Source organism: Echeneis naucrates, chromosome 24 (genome assembly GCF_900963305.1).
Source record: "Echeneis naucrates chromosome 24, fEcheNa1.1, whole genome shotgun sequence".
Taxonomy (NCBI): Eukaryota; Metazoa; Chordata; class Actinopteri; order Carangiformes; family Echeneidae; genus Echeneis; species Echeneis naucrates.
In genome coordinates this window covers 1,058,384-1,070,935 of record NC_042534.1, presented here as the reverse complement: position 1 = coordinate 1,070,935, position 12,552 = coordinate 1,058,384, and positions in this window count along the sequence as shown.

The following is a 12,552-nucleotide window of genomic DNA, read 5'->3' as shown; positions in this document are numbered from 1 at the left end:
AGATTTAGACTTTGTAAGTGATTACAGCTCACTCTGAGGAGAACAGAAACATAAATATGAAGATGAGATCCATAACTGAATCGTTGCTGAAGCACTTTGTTCTGAACTTCACGGTGGTGTTGGATGGAAAGATGAACATTGTCTGACCTCCACGACAAACACAAAGACAGCGTGAAGATCCTTTAAAACGACTGCAAGGTCACGCCGTCGTCAGGTGATGAAAGGAAATTATGGGCTCAGTCCCGAGGAGCACCGTGCAGCTGCGCTGGCAGAATAATAAACGGCTCTAATGGTCTCGCCCGTTGTAGGCCATCACTTCACATGACAGCAGATGATTATGGAAGTAATCCTCCGGGGCGTGTGGTCCACAGGTGTGGTCTTCCTGTGGCAGGAAATACGGATCAGATCACCAGAAGGAAAGATTCCATCAACATCTGGTGAACATCAGTGAGAACTAAGACGTCAGGATGGCCGCAGAAATAATGAAGACGAGCTCGTTTGGATTCATTCTGCAGCAAATACATCTGCAGCCAAGAGGATGTGATGACGGAAACCAAACTGACTGAGCTGGATGGTTTAAAGTTTGGAGCTTTTTATGATTTCAGACTTTTGAAACAAACAAAAAGAAGGAAGAACCATCCTTCAGCTGAAGGTGATTCACAGTCAAACAAGTTTGTGTAACCGTTGTGTCTTGGCTGTTGTTGCTGCTCAGCAGGGACACGATGAGAGCGAGAGCAGGAAGTGATGAGCCAGACTGACTGGCGGCCATCGCAGCCAAAAAGTCACTTCTGCAGGAGTCATCGCATTCATGAGCTAACAAACGCCTGCCTGAATCTGAAGGAACCTGTTGAGCTACGGTATCAGTACAGTTCGTTACTGCAGCAATGAACTGTAATTCTCCGTGTTGCGCTGCTCTGTGAAGCCGTCCGTGAACATCTTCATGTTTCCTGATGATTCACGCCGCTCCGCGAGCCGACCTCTGCTCATCCATTTCCTGCTTTTTCACGTGTTGAATAAGAGCCGACCAGCAGCGTGGCTGTGAACACAACACAACACAGCCAGCCAACGATGACTAAAAGAAAAACAGGACTGCAGATGGACAGAGGCGACGATAAACATCACACTGAGAAACACTGACTTCACCCTGCTGAGCGTTTTCATCAACACTGTTTCAGAGTCACGGCGAGGTTTCGCAGCTCGTCTGCTGTTACTCCGTAACGAGGGCGGCGGTACATGTGCAGAGGCGGGGGGTGATGAACGCTGCGGATCCTGAGCACATCATCCCCCCTGAAGCTGCGAGCAAACAGAGACCAACTCGGTGGAAATACTAACGTGAACTTTACATTTCTTTCCTCATGGTCTTTAAAATCTGCAACAACTCTGGAGACTTTCTGACCTTTGACCTTCTTCCACAATTGTTTGTCTTTAACATCAGTGATTGAGGGTCTGACGCTTTCCGCTCTGGGTAAGTGAGCCATTTAACCGCTCAGAAGGTCAGTTTTAATGTGCGGCTGTGCATCGACATCACTCTGCAGCGACCTGTGACATCAGCTCCCACGCCGAGGGGCCTCGACGCGCTCGTGGCCAGAGGCGAGAGGTGGGACCGGCGACAAAAATTACAGACACCTCGGAAAAGAAGGCCACAGAGGATTCGAGCTGACATTTTCTGACTTCACGAAGGGTAATCACACTCACATTATCTCTGCAACCTGAAGCTCGCGAGTCTGAGCTGAAACAACAGATTTTATCTTTGTAACTTTGCAGATATTTTCCAATTTGAACATCAGAGCTGTGGACACTTTTACCACTGAAAGCTCAATGTGATACCGCAGAAAAGCACACGCTGCACTAACACACACACCTGCAGACGCCCACACGCCTCCATGTCAGATCCAGGCTGTGAAAGTGATCATAAAAACATGACGGACTGAACAATAAACCAGATTCATGTGGTTTGATGATAGTATTTATAAATGTGTATCATTTTTTCCTAATTTTCTGTGATTTGATTGGACAGATTTTTGTGTCTCTGTTAACTGTTAACATTTTATAAATCAGCTCGATCCAACAAAACTGAAGCTCAGAGCTCAAGCTGTTTGTTCCGTCCACTCGCTATGACAACACAAAGTTTGTGTTGTCCTACCGGCCTTTTGATTGCCCCCCCCCCCACCCCACCCCCAACAGATGGGATCGACTCAAAGACTGAATCATTCTGCTCAGAACATTTAAGAAGGCGCGACGCAGACTGACGAGAGGAATAAAAGACATTTAACAACAGATATTCCTTCAAACACAGAGACAGATTCATGCAGTCTAATAACACCAAACCAAACCGATCGCCTTCTCACAGCAGCTGTCAACATCTTCTCTGTTTCCTGTCAGTAAAGATCTCAGCAGCTTCGCCTTAAAGATTTCACAACATGGAGATAAAATAAAACATTTTTCCAATAAAAGTTCAGCACGTGTTTGAAGTATCTTATCTCTTCGCTCTCAGCTTTTCCATTTCCTTCCACTTACAGGAGATGGAAGCTGTCCGCCTGCTCTCCTCCACAAATCTGCACTTTTAACTGAATCTCTTATCGAGTTTTCGTGTCCCTCCTCCTTCAGACAGATGGACGCTTTGATCCCTGCGAGCTCCCGAGACGTTTTCTTTAACCGCCACCGTTCTCATCGGCCGACTCTTTTGTCTGCAGGATTTACACAACCAGCAGACATTTAAACCAGTGGAGCTTCACGTCCTCCACCCGAAAGTTCATGCTCGTTTCCTCCACCTGAGTTCTGATGTTCACAAACAGGAAGCGAGGCCAAATCGGAGCAACGCTTCTTCACTTCCCACAGACGGAGGACTCCATCAGGAGGTGGCTCAGTAAATCTGCTGTCCTCTTCTGACATGTAGGGGGCGCTACTATAAGAGAGGTGTGGAGATATTCATCGGTTCCCATCCTCCATCTTTTTCAGCGTGGCGTCACCTGGTCGATTTTCACTGGGATGGTTTTTACAGTGTGTTTCTGCTGCGGCCTGTTCTTGTGATACGTGTTTAAATGGTCAATGCTGAAGTCGATCAGTGTGCAGGTGCTGAAATAAAGCTTCTACTTTGTTCCACTCCCTTTTATTTTTGGGAAGAAATTGAAATACTTCCTCAGGAGCCGCAGCCGCTCCGGCGCTGCTGTCAAATTAAATGAGCCAGCTTGAGACATTTTCTTTCTTTATCTTTTTCTGCTGAGCTTCGACTCCCCTGATGTGAGAGCGCCCGTTTAGCACTTCAAATAGCACCGCCATCAACCCCTCCCTGCTCAGACTCGGGCTCTCCGGAACACCTTGACATTTACTGTCCAGAGTCTGAGACGCTGCTCCTGAGTGGAGCTGCACAGATAAGCCGACGGAGCCGAGCGTCTTTATCCCGGGCCGAGAGCGGCGAAGGACCGGCCTCCTGCCGTTGTGTCGCCCTGCTGAATCACCCTCCAGATATCTGAGCCTCCGACAGCTGAGGAAATTACTCTGAAAATGTCTGTAACAAAAGAAAATCCACTTTTCCACGATTGATGTTTGTATAGAAGGTGTGTGTGTCCTCCTCCATGTTTGGACTCAATTAGATTTCAGGGCGTGTGTGAGTTTGTGTTGAGACTAAAACACTCCCATCGGTCTGAAGAAAATCTTTGTTCCATCTCAGGAAGGGTAAAGTGTGCGTGCAGCTCTCATTTAGAGTTTAGCTGGTGTGAAGATAGAGTTGTCTTTTTCAGTTACACAACGACAGTTTTCTCTCCCAACTTGACTCCAAACTGGGTTTGATGAACGTCGTCCATCGAGTCCAAACACAGTCAGCTGTTAAGAGAAGAAAATGGTAGAAAACCTCCCTGAATGAAAAAGGAACACTTGAGCTGAGGATTTCTTTAAGATCGGCATCTGATTGATGGTTTCCCTTTCATTGAATGAATTTCCTGTCAAATGGTTTCTGATAAATCTCTGGCCTGGATCAGGGGGCGGGGCTACTGTGTGACTGACAGGACCCAAATATTGGTCTCTCCTGGACGGCTGACGGACAAATTCCAAACTGCAGGATTACAAAAACACCTTTTTCCCTTCACTGGTTATGAAACGAAATTTGACAGGAACACAATGAACGAATCACAATAACAAACATGCAGAGCATAATACCAGAAGTCGTCACCATGGTAACAAGCATTAAGGCCGCGACTTGCTGCCATCGTCTCTACGACCTCTAACCTGTCGCCTGACAGCAAAACGAGGCTGGCTGGTTTTATCTTTTGGTGTGTTTTTCCTTTAATGTGGCTGATATCAGATATTTACCTGCTCCTGTGAGTGTTTACACCACGACGGCGCCTCGGGCTGCTCCGCTTTGTGGGATCGCACCAAAATAGAGAGGAGCTTTGTTCAGTTCGACCTTTACCGGTGCTGCCTGACTAATCTGTTTTGTTTTCTGCCTACTTTTTGTTCCTTGACGTGCGTCCTTCCATCCATAAAGCCAAACAACCTGGTGACAGAGTCGGTTTGGTGCCGTCGCTTCGGGATCAAAGCTAATCTCTGGCGCTTCAGTTTGGTCCCACCATTTAGGAGTCAATCACAATAAAAGAGAAAGAAACACAGGAGCCAATTTCTCCAAACCCACAGGGCAGAAATACAATGGGCTAAAATACAATTCAGCTGCGAGGAAGTTTAGGGAGGAAAGCAGAAAATCACTGAAGCAGATGAGACAGGCTGAGAAAATGAGTACAGCGAAAAGTAATTTACAACGTTTTATCTCAAAGCAGAGAGAACTCTGCCCCCATTTCTCCTGAAGATGACCTTCAGACAAACTTCACTAAGCCAAAGTAAGACAGGCCTTTAAGATTAAGGCGCCTTGAATGGATTGGTATCTTTTGACCAATCAGAAGTTCCCAGAATTCATTTTGTCTTTTTTTTTTTTTTTTTTAGATTATCACCTGAATTAAATTATTAAAAGACAGTAAACAGGACAGTCGAGACGCAACCGATCTTCAAACAGAACCTCTGAAGGATCAGACCCATCTCCCATCTCCAGATTACAAACCAGGCTCAGATATGTTTTTGTCTCGACGTTCGTCCGTCACAGTCGAACAAAGCCGGTTTCACCGTGAAATCAAAACAACATCTGTTGGACAGTGAAGTCATAACAACGAGGACGTGAAAAGATAATTAGGTCTTAATCTTCAGGCGACACCACGGCAGTTCTCATCTGCAGGACAGCGAGGCCGTGAATTTATTCATTTAAAACCTCTGCTGTGCTGCTTCGTGAACGTTTCCACAGTGAGGTCAAAAAAGAAATCTGAAAATAAAGTTTTCTTCTGAATTCATCATAGAGAAGGCGAAAACTTTAATTTCCCTCAATCCTGTCTGTTTTACAGACATCCATCTGCTCCTGCGCAAGAATAACAGTAAAAGTTCAAATGCTCCTTTGCCAGCGGTGACAGCTTCCCTTTGCATATCTGTTTTTCAGCGCCGGCAGAACGGCAGCCAAATAAGAGAGCAGTAATTGTTTTTACAAATAAAACCGCACAACAACAAAACAGACTTGTTCATTTAGTTAGTTAGTGATGCTCCATTTAGAGGAAAATAGGTTAGGGGGCGGGGCTTCTGTGTGACTGACAGGCAGGACCACCCAATCAGGGCAGAGTACAGAGCAGATTTGTTTCATCTTAAATAAATCCAAGATGGCCGACAGCTGCCTCCAGCCTTAGCTGAGCGCCGAGCAGCAACTCTGTAAATTCACACCTTTATTAGCTGGTTATAAATAAAGCCTCTGAGGTTTTAATCGTCCCGGAGGAGCCCAGACTCTCCACAGACTGCTCACCTGAAATAAGTCCTGAACTGGCCTCGTTTCCTCTTTCTGTGATAACCTGGCCGCCGTTTGTCTCCAGACTAATGCTGTTTACGAGCCCCAAATGCACATTTAAATTGTTCTTCAAATCATTTTCTTTTGGTCTTTGCCAGTTTGGCACATTATTATGTGTCCTCGGTCTGATTGCTGAGCAGCGGCGGCGGCGGCGGAGATCCGCAGGGATTTGCTGTACGGAGCAATTTCTTCCAAATAACAGAGGAGAGCTGTGCTGTTAATAAAGAGCCAATCCAGAGCGTCCGCCGCTCGTCGCCCAGAAGCTCCACAGACACTCCAACTCATGAATCCATCAGTCGCAGCGCAGCAAATTGATTCATGTAAATTGCATCTGCCATCGAGTGTCCTTGGCAAACCAGCCCCCCCCCCCCCCCCACCACCACGTAAACAAGGCAGAGGCTAAATGTATCTGGGTTCTTCCCTCTTATCCACCTCAACAAAGCCCACTTATCAGCTGTTGTTCTGAAACTCACATTATCGTGGTGATTTACCTGCAGGGTGAATCTGGAACAGAACTCCAAACAAGCAACAATAAGGAAGTGCTGATTCAGTGGTGGAGCTACTGACGGCAAACTGGGGTCAGTAATCCTCCTGATGTCACTCTGCTGCTGTTTTCTGACTTCATGATGGACTTTTTGAGGTTAAATGTTCCGTTTGTGCGTCCTTCTATTCTCCTCTGCTTCACTAAACTGAATTAAAAAGCTCATTTTAATGTGTTGTTCCAAAACAACACAAAACGATGTGATGGTTTTCAGTGGACTGTGTGAGGTGAATATAAATGTGTGTGTGTGTGTGTGTGTGTGTGTGCAGACTGGTAAACAAACAGTTGCACTTGACATGAACTTTACAGTGTTTAACTTCATTAGTAGCCTCGTCGCTAATTGCACATCAGGCAGCACTTAATGTTCCACCTGTTGAAGGCTCGAATGGTGAAACTGCACAACGAATAATGAACGTGTCAGTGTGTGTGTGTGTGTGTGTGTGTGTGTGTGTGTGCTTGGTCATTTAACAAATATATTCTGCAACACAAATTGCTCAGAGTTTTTGTTATTTGTTGTTTTGTAATTTGTGTTACTTAGCAGGACGATACAGCCGCTCACACGCTGGCTGACGGAGCAGGAAGTGATCGTATTGATCATTGATCAGATTATTGATCGGGCCTGAAAATGGATCAGTCTTCTTTTCTACAACAGTCCAAAGCTCAACATTAACGCAGATTTTAACAAATGACAGATGATTGAGATTTAAGGTGTTCTGGCTTTTTAGTAAAAGCCTAAAATGAAATGAGAAACGTGGACACAGTCTGTTCCAGTCGGTCACGCTAACGCCGACTGATAACATTGAAGTGAGGCGAGAGTGAAGATCATCAGTGCGGCCATTTTCCCGCCTTCACACTCAGCGACTGCTTCGGTCTAATCCACCTCTGTAATTTGGCTCATCAGCTGACGCGCTGATGAAATCTCCTCTCAGGGCTTAACGTGAAATCAAATCATTAACACTTGATCCAGTTTAACATATTTGATCTGTGGAAAGCTGATCTTGTGCCGAGCTGCCACCTGAAGACGCCGATACGCCTCCTTGAATTGCGACTGCGTGATTGTGATGCGGCACATCACCTTCCTGAGCAGCCGTCGCCGTGGGGACAGGCGCCATGTCTGACTCAGAAAAAGGCCCGTGGTCCAACATCTGCCTTTCATCCCGACTTTTTTCCAGTCAGAATCTGGTTGTTGAAACATTTCCTCCTAATTGATCCCGGCGCCTTCTGCAGGCTCCCCTCAGCTCCTCTTGTGATGCAAAAGTCCTCCAGAAACTCGTCGCCTGTGTTGCATTATTCACCTGCAGATGAAACGCCCGGCTCGCCGCTGACGCGTACACGGCCCCAAGCTGCCGTCGGGGCTCTCAGCAGTTATAGATTCAGACGTGGCTTCCGGAGAGAGTCGCCACTCTGAGCGCGGAAACGAGATCACATCAGAGCTCATCGGTCCGTGTGCAGATCAGAAAGCTTCACTCAGAAACTAAATCTCCCATGATGCATCCTGCAGGAACCATCTGGCCGCAGGACTTTGAATTAACAACTCAGTTTTAGTTGAATTCATAGCAGGCAAAGTCTAATCGTTGGACCGCGTGGGCCTTTAACGTCCACCTTTTAATAATCCAAGATTTTGGATTTTTTTTATGAGCGTGCTTGTGTGCGATTGGTGGAAGTGGAGGTTTTTATGGACGCTCCAGCTCCGGCTCACCACGACGCCACGCAGACTCCTCCATCATTCAAACTGCCGGCGACGGTGGACGGAAAATTTCAAGGAACATTTCTGAATTTTGAAACACAACAACAGCAGATAGGAGACTAGGGATGCTGTAACCAGGCTACGGGGACGAGGTTCAGATCTATTTTTACAGCTTCATGGCAGTTTGATCCACAGCGGAGGAAAAGGAGGAAATTACAGCAGAGGACAGACAATAAAGGTCAGGACCAGGATCTGAAAGTGACACAAATAGCTGTGAATCTGCCTGAAGAGACGCCGGGAAACAACCTCCACTTTTTACTATTATATGATAGAAATGTTGTTTTTTTTTAGGTCAAAATGAAGGAAACCTTTACTTTCTTTCAGTTAAACATCTTACCGTCTTCCTGCAGAGCTGCTCCCCCGGTCTGGTCCTGACGAAGACCTGGATCTGTTCCTAGGCCCAGATCATCCTGCAGATCCTGACGGCTTCAGCGGAACATCTGAGGGACAGATATGTTTTGACTTTTAATTTGTTTCCTGGAGACTCCGGTACTTTTTCTGCCTCCTTTTGCGGAACAAAAACAGCAAATTCAGCTTGTTGCCATGCGGGAAGTCGCTCCAACAGTCGACACCTGCAGCTGATGGAGGAAGAAGCGGAGTCGATGTGTAACTGGGCTGAAACGGGGTCAGGGGTTATTTCTACATTTACCTCCAGCTCTTCACCCCGAGGAGCAGTAATTTGTTTCTTTGACAGGTCTGAAGTGGAAGAGATGGATTGCTGGAACTCGTCTTATCCCCGAAGATCTGAAGTGGAGGAGTCATTAAGACCTGGATTTAAAACCTTCATGAGCGGAGAGCAGCCAAGTGCCGCCGACGCAGCTGTCAGAGATATTGATCTGTACTCCACATCTTTCTGTAGAACGTCAGAATGAAAAGAAGGCCTTCATTCTGTCTTCAGCGTTAAAGCTTAGACTATCCAATGTGACGCTGTTGGTTTGTGGTCTGGACAGAAACGCAGACCTTTGGAGACCACGACGGACTCACTCTGTTTGGAAAAGACAAACGGAGGACCTCAGAGTTTCTTAAAGCCGTTTATTTGTGCAGTAAATATAAAATTGAAGAAGTGGTTGGGGGCAGAGAGCGGATCAGAGCCGTGCGTTCAGCTCTTTTTAAAGATATGAGCAAACAGAAAAGCTTTGATGTCGCTCTTAAAGGTTTAAACTCCTGGAAATAAACTCCAGTGAACCGAAACCTCTTAACTACAGTTTCCATTTTATAAGTCCGTCTCCAGGTTTTCCCAAACAGACCTATCTCCCACGAAGCAGAGCAGAGAGCTAACCCAGTTTACAGCAGCATCAGTCTTCTGTGGACGGAGCCGGACTTTGAGCCAACAGAGGACCGAACTCCGAGTGACAGAGTGACCCAGTTCAAAACAGACTTTCTTTCAAAGACACAAGCCGCTTCAGAAGCTTCTTTTATCTCTTTTTATTGAAGTGGCGGCTTGAAGAAGAAGAAGAGGCTCCTAAGTGGAGCCCGGAGCCTCCCTCGGGGGGGGGCATGATAATTCCTCTCTGCAGGGGCTGCCACATAACACAGACGGATGTTTCTTGTCACTGTTTTTCTCATTAACTTGGAAATTATCTGCAGAAAGACTAAATGGTCCGGACCTTCTGTTCCTCTGAGAGTCCAGATCCTGTTGGACTGGATCGTGAAGGACTCCTCCTCTCCGCTGCCGCCATCAGGTCCAGGTTTTTAGCTTTTGATTCAATATATGCAAAAATAATCTGCCAGCTATCAAAAGCAGGATGCACAAATATTCTGAATTTATTCAAAACGAGCAGAAGCTGCAGAAAAATTGAAGGAGCTGCAACACACACACACACTATTTGAAAAGTGTCACAATGTTAGCACATCACCATTTCGATGCCTTTGTGAGAGCAGAAGAATCCACAGGTGGGGCCGCAGCTGTCGACGTGTTCAGATAAGAAGTGATGTGAATAAAAATGACCGTATTTCTGATGCTTACAGGCGAAGCACTTCCATTATCCTGTCACACTCCGCTCCTCCTGTCAGCTCCCTGAATTATGCAGCTCGGTCCTTCTGCAACTTTAAACAGCCGTTATAGCTGTTGGAGAAAATCCCACCAAGCCACCGCCTCCGGTTCAGACCCGGAGCTGGTTCTGGTTCTGGTCTGGTGGAGAAGCTCCGATAACGGCTGGAACGTTTAATATAGAATCACTGAACCTGAAAGACGTTTTATAACCGCTCCTTCTTACCTTCCCTCTCAGGAGGAACAGGAACACGCACGGCTGGACAAACAACCCGAGGACTCCAGATCCCCTGAGGATGGACCATAAATGCTCTGAGACAGACATGCAGACAAGCAGCACCTTTTCATCACAGATTTGTCAAAGTTCTTCATTTCTGTTTGCTGCCTTTAAATGATGATGAATCAGAATTGGCTGAGTGTGCCGAAGATACACAAAAATGTTCTTCTTGTTTCCGCAAGGCCGAGAAGAAGAACAAAAACAGGAACACAGACAACAATAACAAGATGAAGAAGAACAACAACAGTAAACATCCACAAACTTCAAACTTCAGGTTTGTTCCAGTCACAGTCGTGGTTCAAATCAACAGCCGGCCCTTTTAAAGCCTCTCAGCTCTGACTGTTTAAAGTGGAGACGTATAGAAAGAGGACAAGGTGAGGAGGACGTGGCAGCCTAAAGATAGAGGCCTGTTCCTGATCTGGCCTACTTGTCTTCTGTTTGTCCTCATGGGGCTGAACATCACCGTAAAAACAGCTCGGCCCTTTTTTCTTTTCTCTTAAAGAGTAAAATAAATAAACTAACCCTCGACTGAAGTTTGTGTCGTCGTCGTATTCGAGCAGCTCAAAGTGAAACTTCTGTGATTTGGCAACGCAGCATTTTTAAACTGCTGTCAGACTCCCGACGGTGCAAAAAAAAAACAGCAACAAACAAACAATGTGAATCCTCTGATGCTTTTTCTTCTGGACTTCTTTCATCAGTTTGATCTGCATTATGTGTTTCTTCCCGCTGCAGATGATGTCTCAGAGTCGCCAAAGCTTGACTTATAATTGACTGAGCAGGACGGCGTCTGACCCGGACACCGATCCGGAGGTCTCCTCAGAATCCGAGGCGGAGGAGCAGAACCCGGATCCTCCAAACTTTATTTCTTCATGACAGAATATTTGGTGTAATCACGGAGAAGTCCTTCAGCCGGAGGTCAGCCGTCCTTCAGGAGAGTTTTGTGGCCTTGAATGTTTTCTGCTGAGGATTCAGAGCTCAGATCATCGTTTGTATTCTGCTGAATGTCTTTTATATTTTTTAATTTCACCTCTTTGTTAGCGACAGTAATGAGACGCAGACTGCTGCGCAGCATCAGGCTGAAACTGAAACCGTGTTTAATGAAGATTTATCCAAAAGGAAGCAGCAACAACTAAATGCTTCCTTCAGTTATTCTTCCCAAATGTGTTTTGTTTTAAATGTCTTCTCCCAAAGACAAAGACTCTGGCTGTTTTTATTTTACAGGCAGCTGAGAGATAATTCACTCACAGCAGAAGAAATAATTCAGTGCTGTCTGTTTATATACAGTATTCAACAGAGAGCAGCAAATCTGCCGGCTCTTAAAAGGTTTAAGAGCTGAATCCAAATGAAATCTTCTGTGTGAATCTGTCTAACACATTATGACACCTGAATAATATTTATTCTGCACTCATGACTTAATTATGGAAAACTGATTCAGGAGGAAGATGAAGCAGCTGACGTTCTTCTGTCCCGTCCTGAAAACCCGCCGAGCCTCTGCTGTAACCTGCAGCACCTTTGATTCGATGAAATCAAACAGAATGAAGGATTTCCAGCTCCGGTTTCCTGTCAGCCTCCTCCTGCAGAGAAAGAACACAACGTGTGTTCACCTGTTTGTGTTTCCGTGCTCTCTCTGTTACACTTCGGCTTAATAAATTCATCACAAAGAGGATTAAAGCTCCAGACAGGACGCACACATAAACGTGAAGGACTTCATGCAGGCTGCAGATGGTTTTTAAAGTGTGCTGCAGATTGAAAACAGATTGTGTCCCATATTTGTTCGACAATATCCACAAAATGTGATGCAATAAAGCCGCAGGCCTGACGTGATGGCCCGGCGTTCACGGCACTGATGCCCGTCGGTAGCTGTGGGCAGTTCACAGACAGACAGCCAGTTTTCGATGGCACACATAAAGCGAGAAATGTGTGTATTTATGTGTTTTTGTCGACACAAATGTTGTCTTGTTTTTTCAGAAAACAGCCTCTTCCTCCACAAGGACGACTGAAGAAACCAAGACGTTGGACCTTCAGTCTACATTTAAAACCAGATCTCGTTGCTTTTCCTCTCCGACTCCAGCACACCAGAAATCCCCTGTTAGTCCAGACTCGGCTCCTCGGGGAGACGAATCATTTG